Source organism: Mus caroli, chromosome 5 (genome assembly GCF_900094665.2).
Source record: "Mus caroli chromosome 5, CAROLI_EIJ_v1.1, whole genome shotgun sequence".
In the NCBI taxonomy this organism is placed as follows: Eukaryota; Metazoa; Chordata; class Mammalia; order Rodentia; family Muridae; genus Mus; species Mus caroli.
Genome location: NC_034574.1, coordinates 85,446,885 through 85,458,582, shown reverse-complemented (window position 1 = coordinate 85,458,582; position 11,698 = coordinate 85,446,885). Strand labels below are relative to the sequence as shown.

The following is an 11,698-nucleotide window of genomic DNA, read 5'->3' as shown; positions in this document are numbered from 1 at the left end:
GAACTCACTTTGTAGACCAGGCTGGCCTCGAACTCAGAAATCCGCCTGCCTCTGCCTCCCAAGTGCTGGGATTAAAGGCGTGTGCCACCACGCCCGGCTGAATTCCTTCTTTTAAAGGACCTTCCTTCCTTTTCCTTTTTTGGGGAGGGTATTTCATTTTTATTTTCTTAGGATGCTCGTCAAGGCCTCTGGCAAGCTAGGTATGTGACCTTCCTTCCTCAAACTACATTTCCAAATGCAAGACCTTGGTTTTGAAGACTGTCGCAGGGGTAACAGCTGAATTTTAGGACAGACACATCCAGACCACAGTACCTACCTTGTTGTTGGCTGGTAAATGCACTGGAGAGAGGTGTGGAGAGAGCTTTAAAAGTCTCTCTGTTCAAGAACAAGATGTGCATCCAACACTTGTGCTTGTTATATACCAGGTCATAAGAAACAACTGTGGCTTACAGTTTAAATACTAAACAGAGACAACTGTAGATCGGTTATTCTGGGGATGTAAAGTGTGCAAAGAAAATAGAGAAAACCAGGAAAGTGATGGCAGATCTGGATTCTGAAAGACACATTTGTGTCTGACAGACCGAAAGAGAAAAGTGAATGTTAGTATGGGAAAGCATATCCAATGACACACACGCACATCTGTTTAGATTGGAAGAAAGTAAATGCAGACTTGCAAGTGCAGATACTGTTGGACAGACAGATATCAAGTAAGCCATGAAAGTCTTTCTGTTTGGGTGGGTCTGCTGTCAGTGCCGTAGTTTATATTTTATGCTGTATATATGTTATAAAACACACAAAAAGTGACATGCAGTTAATTAATCATATCCAAGGCTTCTGTGTCTTGGGAGTCAACCAACGTAGATTGAAAATGCAATCCAACACTATGCAGTGTTTTGATAGCTGCAGACTATACTCTACTGGCTCTGTAATACTAGACTAGAGATGAAAACCGGCTATTGCCCGGTGACAAGGTGGTCATTCTAAGGCTACACTACAGATACTAAGTATGTATCTATGTATGTATGTAGCAATGGACTGAGATCCTGCAGAACTTCTGTCTTCCAACGACTGGTGTACGTATAAATAAATAGAATGTGTGTGACCCATATTGTCACATCTGTACTAACACCAAACAATGCTTGGAAGCAAAGCTAGAGGGAGCAAGGTTGAAAGGATGGGCACTGGTCAGGAAAGGGGACGATAGCCTGGAACTGTAACATGACAAAGCAAAAGGGACCTGAAGCGCTTATCCGTTCACAAGGACATACTTCAGAGTGAAACTCTTCAGGGAAGACACAGGTCGATTTGTTCAGGGAGCAAGCATTACAAGTTCGTTCTTACTGTTAAATCCACGGGCTTCCGTGAGTAACTACATACCTCTGGGACTACGAAAAACATCGTTTAATGTGGAGAGAAAGAAGGAACTGAGAGAAAAATACCAGAAACGTAAGAGATCCCAAGTCACACGTCCGCAGACTCCAAAGATTCCTGTATTCTGGCATCTAAGACAAAAGCTAAATTAAAAATACAACTAGGAAGCTGGGCAGTGGTGGCTCACGCCTTTAATCCCAGCACTTGGGAGTCAGAGGCAGGGGGATTTCTGAGTTCAAGGTCAGCCTGGTCTACAGAGTGAGCTCCAGGACAGCCAGGGCTACACAGAGAAACCCTATCTTGAAAAACAAAACAAAACAAACAAACAAACAAACAAACATATATGTGTGTATGTGTATATATGTATATGTATACATATATGTATATACGTATATACATATGTGTGTGTGTGTGTGTGTGTGTGTGTGTGTGTGTAGATACATACACAAACTAGGGAGAAAACTGTAGAAAATGCAAGTATGATATCATGTCTACATCTAACTTAATTACTAAAAATCAAATTTTACTACTGAAGTAAACACCAGAGAGGTTTCACAAATGACAGGAGCAGCTACACAGCCCAGTTACAACTCCCACTCCTCCAGAGTGGACAACACAGAAGGAACATGGTCACATCTTAAGAGGATTAGAAAATGCTAGTTCAGTAGTCACCTGGGAGATGGACCAGAAGGATACAACTCCCCCTCAGGCTGTCTGGAGATTAAGCACTTTCACGTTAGTTCTCCACTGAAAGCCCACACCCTTTGCTGTAATTGTTGAGAATGGGCCATTCAGCCGTTTGATTGGCAGCTGACAGATCATTCCCTTGTGCACAGCTGCCTTGTGCAAAGAGCTGTCAGTCAGTCAATTCCTTTGGCAACCAAATGGATAGGAACCATGATGCACTGCCGCTTTGAAGAATACTTCAGCTGCAAGAAACCCTGAACCTCTGCCTGATACTGAAGTCATAGATTCTGCTCCAGGAGGTCTTGCCTCAGTTATGGCTGCTCCATCGAACCTATTCTTGTTTCAGTTCACTTCACTTACACCGTGCCACGCCTCTGTGAACTCTAGATGTCTCTGCCCAACCTGTAGCTATTCTCACTAAGGATGGGTGAGGGACACCACCTGAAAAGCCCAGCAAAACACCTGTGCCAGTGGTGTTCTGCACATGACTGATAAAAAAAAAGCTGTGTGCCAACAAGCCATATCCCCCAGCCTCTGATTTCAAGACCCTGTGTCTAGAAATTTTGACAATTTGACTATGGGGATCTCGGCACAGATCTCCCGATTTGTCTTGTTTGGAGCATGACTTAGTCATGGTTCTCTACAGTAACAAGAGTTAAAGAATGAATTATACATATATATTTCTATATATAATATAGAAATATATTCTATATATAGTACATACTGCATAAACTATATATAGTATTTATTATATATTCTAATCTATAAAAGAAAATATTCTATAAAATATAGAATATAATATATATGTATATGTATAGGTGTGTGTATGTATGTATGCATATGTATATATACATATATATTATATATATGTATATATGTATATATATATGTATATGTGTGTGTATATATATATATATATATATATATAATTTATGGTTCACGGGTTACAGTCCAGCTAGTCCAACAATGGCTGCCTATGAAAAGGTCCAAGAACCCAGTAGTTGCTCAGTTCACAAGGCTGCTTGTCTCAGCTGGTCTTCAGTGCATGCTGGGATTCCAAAGCAGGCTCTAATGCTAGTGAAGTAATAGACTTGCTAGCAATGGCAAGATCAAGAGGCAAAGAGTGAGGCTTCCTTCTCCCATGCCCTTTATACAGTCTGACAGCAGAAGGTGTGGCCCAGAGTAGAGGTGGGTCTTCTACCTCAAAAGGTCTGGTTTAAAGGTGTGTCTGCACTCCTCAAATATCTGGATTAGAAGTGGATCTTCCAGCTTCAAATGATTCAATTAAGCAAAAGTTCCTTAGCCTTTTGGGTTTTAGTTGATTCCAGATGTGATCAAATGACTGCTAAAACACCATCACAGAGCACAGTAAGGTTTCCTGTTCAGGAAGCTGAAGGTCTTACTCCCATGAGTATTCTTTCTGCCCCATTCCCTTTCCCAAGTTTACATTATGGATGCAGTGTCATTAGGTGTCACATAGTGTCTTTAGGTGTCACACAGTGTCTTTAGGTGTCACAAAGTGTCTTTAGATGTCACACAGTATCTTTAGATGTCAGATGGTGTCTTTAGATGTCACACAGTGTCTTTAGGTGTCAGATGGTGTCTTTAGGTGTCACACAGTGTCTTTAGGTGTGACAAAGTGTCTTTAGGTATCATACAGTATCTTAGGTGTCAGAGGGGTGCCTTTAGATGTCACACAGTGTCTTTAGGCTCTCTCTTCTCTTTTCCTCATGTTTTCAGAATTAGTCATTTCCATGATCATATCTTCAAGATGCTGGCTTTTTCTTTCTTCTGATTACTCAAAACTGCTGTTGAAGTTTGAAAAATCTTCTGGGGATTTTTTCACTTGAGTTTTGGTTTTTTGTGTGGTATCGGTGTCTGACCCAGGAGCCCCATGCATGCAGACACTAGGTATGTTTCCTACCACGGTGCTGAACTGTCAGCCTCTTAAGTTTTTTAATTCTTCCGATCCTCAAGCTTTTAGTTCCTATTTTATAACTATTTCCACCCCTTTGTTGATATTCTGTGTGTTTGCTAATTGTTATTCTTTGCCCTGGCTTCCTTAGCTCTATAAGCATGTTTAAGACAAACAATTTGACGTTTTTAGCTGCTAAGTGGTGGTGCACACCTTTAATCCCAGTGCTCAGGAGGCAGAGGAGGTTGGACCTCTGAGTTTGAGGCCAGCCTGGTCCACAGAGCAAGTTCCAGGGCAGCCAGGGATACACAGATAAATCCTGCCTCAAAAAACAAAAAACCAAAACCAAAACAAAATGAGAAGACATTTCTAGCTAATAAATCTCTTGTCTAGCTTCCAGGAAGACTTTTGGGACCTCATTTTAACTTAATGAGCGCTTGAAAGACCCTGTCTCTAAATACAGCCATGTTCTGAGAACACCAGCTAGTACACCTTCAACAAAAGGATTAGAGGGATGTAATTCATTCAGCTCAAAACATGAGTTATATACAAGAAATATAATCACGAAAGGAAGGCAATAAAATAAAGAACAGATGCCTTAACACACATGTATGTATGTAAGTATGTATGTATGTATGTATGCATGAATGCAAATGATTGGCACACATTTACAATATCAGTACTGTGGTGCCCTCTTATCCCAACATCACTTTCCACAGGTTCAAACACCCAGGGTCCACAAGGGTGGTTATAAGACGAGAGACCAGATCTTTTGGGTTTAGACTCCATCTTAGAGAACCTGGTTTAAGGTTGAACTCGAATTTACTAACAGGCCTGTACCTAGCACCAGTTTTCAGGTTACTCCCCAACAAGACCTGTATCTAACACCAGTTTCCAGTTACTCCCCAACAAATTTGCACCCCCAGGTTACAAGCCTGCCCCTGGCACTTCACTTCTTAACAACCACCAATCAGGGGAAAACAAAACAAACAAAACACAAACAAACAAAAAACCCACAAAAGTTAAGTTTATGGTTAGGCTCCCAGCACCAGCCAATTATGTTAAAGGCCATAATGGGCCCCCAATCAGATGTTTGCCAGGCTAGATACCCACCTTTTGTCTCTATAAATGCTTGCTTGAAACTAAGCTTAGGGCTGTTCCACCCCGTTTTCCTGTGTGAGAGATGGTGGTGTGGCCCTAGCTTGTGTTTGAATAAAGAGACCCTAAGGTAACTGCATCGGAATTAGCTCCTTGGCGGTCTTTTTGGAGTTCATGAATGTTTCCTGGAACAACAAAGGTATTTTGAGAGAATGTGAGACATCATCTTCAAGTACCTCTTATTAGAGTTTATTGTTATATAGCTGTAACCTTTTATTATGCCTAGTTTATAAATTAAACCTTGTCTCATACACACACACACACACACAGAGAGAGAGAGAGAGAGAGAGAGAGAGAGAGAGAGAGAGAGAGGCATATCCAGGACTTGGAAATCTCTGTGGCTTCAGGCATCCATGGAAGGTTCTGAAATATATCCACCATGGATAAGAAAAGAGCTGCTACTCTGAGCCTGCATGACAACTTTCAAAGGTATATTATGTAAATATTAAACCAAGACAAGCTAAAATGTTAACTATGATATAAAATGGAGGACTGGAACAGCAGCCAGTAAAGTGCTTGCCACTTAAGCATGAGGATCTGAGTTCAACTCCCCAGAAGCCATGAAAAAAACCCCATGGTAGTTTGTGCTTTCAATCCTCCTGCCAGCAAGGTGGAAACAAATACATTTCAGCCAGCTTAGCTGGACATACCCGAGGGGTGCCAGTCAAGGCTGGTCTTGCTTGGGCTTCTACATGTATGTACACACATGTACACAAGTAAATGTGCACACACATGCATGCCCACGTATACATACACAACTGGAAATAATTTCACATGCCAATTCTGGCATAGCAAATACGAATAAATAGACGACTGAGAAACCGAGATATACACCTATCAGGGCTGTCGCAAAATATGCCTTCTGTTTCTGGCAAGCAATCGAAATGTTACAGAAAATAATGAGTATTTTTATTGTTTGTTTTTTATAATTCCACAGAAGAAAAAAGAAAAACTAAAAACGTTTATGTTACAAGGAGTGGCTTCACTGTGTTGTCCATGTTGGGGTTCAGGCATCCATCCCGTCTCAGCCACCCTAATGGCTGAGGCAACAGGTGTACCCCACCTCACCCGGAACCAGAGCACTATTGTATTTCTGAAATACTAGAGACAACCCAAGCCCCTAGCCCTGGGAATGAACAGTCGAGACACATAAAGAATTGTTTAAAAATAGATCTGGGCTGGGTGTGGCAGCACACACCTCTAATCCCAGCACTCAGGAGGCAGAGGCAGGCGAATCTCTGTGAGTTCGAGGCCAGCCTGGTCTACACAGAGTTCCAGGACAGCCAGGGCTACACAAAGAAACCCTGTCTTTAAAAAACCCAAATAAGAGATCTGCTGCAGCCAGGGCAATAGGAAACATAGGGGTAAAAAATGGAGCAAAGACCGAAGGAGAGACCATGCAGAGGTCCCTCCACCTTGGAATCCATCCCATCTACGGACACCAAACCCTGACACTATTGCTGATGCCAAGAACTGCTTGCAGATAGGAGCCCAGTAGGGCTGTTTTCTAAGAGGTTCTGCCAGCACCTGACTGAGACAGATGCAGACACTCACAGCCAACCATTGGACTGAGTCTGGTGATGCCAATGGAAGAGTTAGGGAAGACTGAAGATGCTGAAGGGGACAGAAAAAACGTAGATCAGCCTGGGCTCATACAGAGAGAGAGAGAGGGAGGGAGGGAGGGAGGGAGGGAGGAAGGAAGGAAGGAAGGAAGGAAGGAAGGAAGGAAGGAAGGAAGGGCAGACAGACAAAGTACTGACTGCTCTTATGAAGGTCCAGAGTTCAAATCCCAGCAACCACATAGTGGCTCTCATCCATAATGAGATCTGGTGCCCTCTTCTGGGGTGTCTGAAGACAGCTACAGTGTACTTATGTATAATAAATAAATAAATCATAAAAAAAGGAAAGACAAAAGAAAGGAAAAAGAAAAAGAAAAGAAAAAGGAAAGAAAGAAAAAGGTAAGTTAATTAATAACATGTTCTTTTTTCCTTAGAGGATTTTTTTTTGGTTGATTTTTGGTTTTGGTTGGTAGGTTGGTTGGGTTTTTTTGTTTTTGTTTTTGTTTTGTTTTGGCTTGATTTTCCTTTTTGGACCTATGTAGTACTGTGTGTATGAGTGTTCTGTGTACAGGTATGTCTGTGCACCACACACATGCAGTGCTGTGGAGGCCAAAGGAGGGTGACAAAGCCTCTGGAAATGCAGTTGCAGCCAACTCTTAGCTGCTGCATGGGTGCTGGGAACTGAACCTGCGTTGGCTGGAGCAAGAAGCGCCCGTACACCTTCCGAGCCCCAGCCCTGTGTAGAGTGATTCTCTACAGTCATTCCTAAGTGAATTTTTTAAAACAAATATGAATATTTAGAACAGAACAATATTTTCTCCCCTTCTGGGATAATTTCCTTCTATCTTGGAAGCAGCTTTTGAGCAGTTATTATTATTATTATTATTATCATTATTATTACTGCATGCCATCAGACTGCAGACTGGCTTGCCAAAAGTCACAGGACAAAACAATAGTGATGTCGCCAATACTGGATTACATCTGTCCTTGAAAATATGTCCAGATGTTATCTCTCAGAACTATCTATTTACTAATCTAACCAGCCCCGGGGCTTTTATTAGACACAAACTAAGAAGCCAAGATAATAAGATTAATGAAGGAGGAATCTGTTCCTTTTCCTTGGTGGCCTGAGATAAACAGTGAAAAGGTTGGTTTTTTGTTTGTTTGTTTGTTTTTGTTTTTTTAACTTTTTTCTTAAAGGAAGGAATAAATCCCTGACTGAGGAAAAAGAAAGTTCAAAATGTTAACTCACAGCGGACTTTCAAGAAATGCGCTGGTTTTCAGTCACAACCCTTCACTATTAGGAGAGACTGGTGCCAAGAGGGGAGTCCAGACACTGAGAAATTAAAATGAGCACACGAGTTTCAATTTGGGAGAAACTTCCCCTCTGAAAGGCAAAAGGAAGCGCATGGCTTTACTACAGAGTCACACCGTTAACCTATTTAAACAGATCTACACAATTCCATAATAAAACAGTTGGAGAGAGGTCAGATACCACATGTGAGAAATCTTGGGGATTTCATCACCACTTTCCTCAGGGACACTTGGGATTTTTAAGAGGCGGGGGAGAGGGTTTTTGTGGTTGTTGTTGTCCAAGGAGGAATTAAAAACTGTCTGTTGATTTCAACAGTCTTGATAATCCTTGGCTTTCTTCCCAGGTCTGTGAGAAACTCCAGCAACATCCTGTCTTAGTTAGCAAGTTTCGATTTCTCCTAAAAAGCTTTCTATCCATAAACGCAGTCTCTGTGGGATTTTTCCCTTTTCTTTCTCTCCAGTCTATACCGCACTTCCTCTGCAAGCTAGCATGAAACTTGCCAAAAGTAGAGTCTGGAAAGCAAATGTCTTACAAAGCCCGAACCCAAATAGTTTCTCTCTAGCCATCTTGCCTAAGGACCCAGGCTGATCAGAAAAGCCTTTTACCCTAGAAAGATATTTCCGCTGTTACGGGAGGAAGGAGCCCTTGCAGGTGGTAGAGAACCTAGGCTCTGGGTTCAGGGGCTCAGGACATCCTGGGTTAAGGGGTTCAGACCTGGAGGCTTTGGCCAACCTCAACAGCAGCTCCTACCCAATGGGCCTGCCTCTCGGTCATCTTAGCCGCCCTCAAGGGATATTCCTGAGCCCTGTGGCCTCCACACCAGGAGCTAGGCTTCTCCCTCCCACCCTCGCCAAACCTCCTATGAAAGCGGCACACCACACGGGGCTCCCGGCATCCCCAGGGTCGCCAAGTCTCCACTCTGCTTCCTAGGGAAAATGGCTTCCTCGGGTCAGGAGGCAGAGGGACAGTGGGGACAAAGAGGTGAGCCCCAGGGCACATATTACCTTTCCTCCCTAAAGTGCTTCTTTTCTTCAGCAGATCAGTGCAGGCAGCCCCAGCAGCTACACGCGTAGAGTGAGCGTTGAGCTCTGGGTGGAGGAAAGTTCTGGAAGCAAACTGGCTAGGCATGCGCACTGTGCATAGCCCAACTAGAAGAGGTCACAGACTCTATGGCTCAAGATTTCAATCCTTGGCTTAAGCCAAATCTGCCCATCTGGACTCTAGTCCCTGTTTGTCACTTGCGAACATTTATACTGAGTATTTACTGTACCAGGCTTCAAGAACATTCTTCCAGGATAGGTCTTAGGTTATCATCATGTTCAAACATGGGTCTTTACAAACCATCCTCTAATAGAAGGAGAGAATAGAGCATCCCAGACAAGCTAACATTGTTTACTATATCCGATCTATGAAGATGACCTTGAGGTGTCATGAGCACCGGCAGCAGAGAGGACCGACTGCTTGTGGAGCTAAGGGAGGGCGTTCCTAAAAGCTGGGGTGCTGAAGAAGGTAAAATTATCACACTACAGTGTAAGGATGCAGGGTGGTCACATTACAGACACGAAAGAGACACGAGAGGTGAATCAGAAAATGGGAAGAAAGAATGATGCAAGCGGCTGAGAAAGTAACAGCCCACGCTGAGCCTTCACTTTAAGAAGTCTCCATCAGCTCTGCTGGATAGAAGAGCCACTGACTGGCTCGGTGTTACTTGCATCAGGGCGTATGCTCGTTTTACGGATATTTGGACAATTTTACACATTGCACATACTGAATTTTAGGCAAGTTCCACTATTCATTACCCTCTCATCCCTCACTCCTGCTGGAACCAGTCTTCTTCCCAGAAATCCCCCTCCTACTGGGAACTCTTGTTTTCTTTTTTGCCACATAAACATTTAATTAAGGGTGAAGCCTCAGGTGCCCCTACCCTAGGTATAATGAAATGATGACCGATGCTCTGAGCAGGTAACACTGCTGCAGTGCAATGGGACATCTAGTCCAGAAAACTCTATCAGTACTCTTCCCCAAGTTCTGGCTCCTTCTAGCCCCTCCTCTGGGATGTTCCTTGAACTTGGGGATAGAGGTGGCATAGGTGTTCTGTTGAGGATCAGAACACACTGCCGTCAGTAATTCGCCACCCTTTGGCTAGTTCCAAGCCTCTGTTTGACCACTACCCACTGGCAGTATGTTCTTGCTATTAATCTTTAACAACCACTTGTGAAACTGGGAGTTATAGTCTTGAGTGAGAGATCCAAGGCTGGCAAAACTGGTACCTAACCCAGGTCAAGCCTAGCCTCGGTCACAGTCATTACCAGGACTAAAGTGGTGAATAAACTTACAAAAGTCACCAAAGGGCTGGAGAGATGGCTCAGCGGTTAAGAATACTGACTGCTCTTCCAGAGGCCCTGAGTTCAATTCCCAGCAACCACATGGTGACTCACAACCATCTGTAATGGGATCCAGTGCCCTCTTCTGGTGTGTCTGAAGACAGCAATGGTATATCCACACACATGAAATCAATAAATAAATCTTAAAAAAAAAAAAAAAGTCACCAGAAGTCTTGTTTTTCAAAATGATTTCTCTAATATTTTACTTATGTGTTGATAATCTATATAGAAACTATATGTATTGTATAAAATAAAAGGAGAATAGAAGGTATCTCTTTATTCTAAAACACACATTCCTTAGGGATGTGGGAAGATTATGCTACAAGGAAAGCCATCAGTCTTGGAAGGCTAAAAAGCAACAACAAAAACAATGAAAACCTCTTAAACGTTAGTGGGGTGGGGGCTGGGGAGATGGCTCAGTGGGTAAGACTGACTGCTCTTCAGAAGGTCATGAGTTCAAACCCCAGCCACCACATGGTGGCTCACAACCACCCATAATGAGATCTGACGCCCATTTTTGGTGCGTCTGAACTTATATATAATAATAAGGAGCCAGCAGGGACTGAGGAAGCAGAGCCAACCACCAGAACAAGCAGGGTTGACCAGAGCAAGCAGAGGTCCTAAAAATTCAATTCCCAGAAACCACATGAAGGTTCACAACCATATCTGTACAGCTACAGTGTACTCACATACATAAAAACAAACCAATACAACGACAGTGGGGCACAGGATGCAGATCTACAATTCCAGTATTCACAAGGCCAAGGCAGGAGAATGACCTGTTCAAGTCAGCCTGCTATACATAGTGAGACCTTGACCTTATCTTAAAAAAAAAAATCTGTATTACAATGATTAATGCCCAATTAAGTTTCAACCTCACCCTAAAAAGTCTATTTCTTAGCACATATTATAATAATATATAGTATATATTATATCTATTACAACAATATATTATATATTATGAATATTCCATTTCTCTCTTTAGGGAGAAATTCACTTTTGTTTTTAGTTTATTTATTTTAAATTTTAGTTAGGTTCCATATGATTTTTCTTCTGATTTTGGTTTATTTATTTCAAACTTTAGTTAGGTTCCATATGATTTTCCATAGGGAAGGAGAATACATAATGAAAAAGTTGGTAAAGATTGTTTAGATGTCTTTTACCTTGACTTGGGAAATAGTTTTAGTTTTTATTTTCCCAAGATTAAGGTATAGCCGGGCGTGGTGGCGCACGCCTTTAATCCCAGCACTCGGGAGGCAGAGGCAGACGGATTTCTGAGTTCGAGGCCAGCCTGGTCTACAAAGTGAGT

The 11,698-nt window shown here is 42.5% G+C and overlaps 1 protein-coding gene across 2 annotated transcripts in view; it reads right to left on the bottom strand.

Moving 5' to 3' along the window:
• Art3 (ADP-ribosyltransferase 3) overlaps positions 1 to 9,102 on the bottom strand; it is an 84,642-nt gene extending 75,540 nt beyond the window's left edge. Inside the window, exon 1 of one of the 2 annotated variants that reach the window (XM_029477270.1) lies at positions 9,010 to 9,102. The gene's annotated coding sequence lies outside the window, so the exon portion shown is untranslated. Of the gene's footprint in view, positions 1 to 7,942; positions 8,009 to 9,009 lie in introns of those variants that run through there. The other variant, XM_029477273.1, reaches the window with a different exon arrangement.
• Positions 9,103 to 11,698: the final 2,596 nt, after the last annotated feature.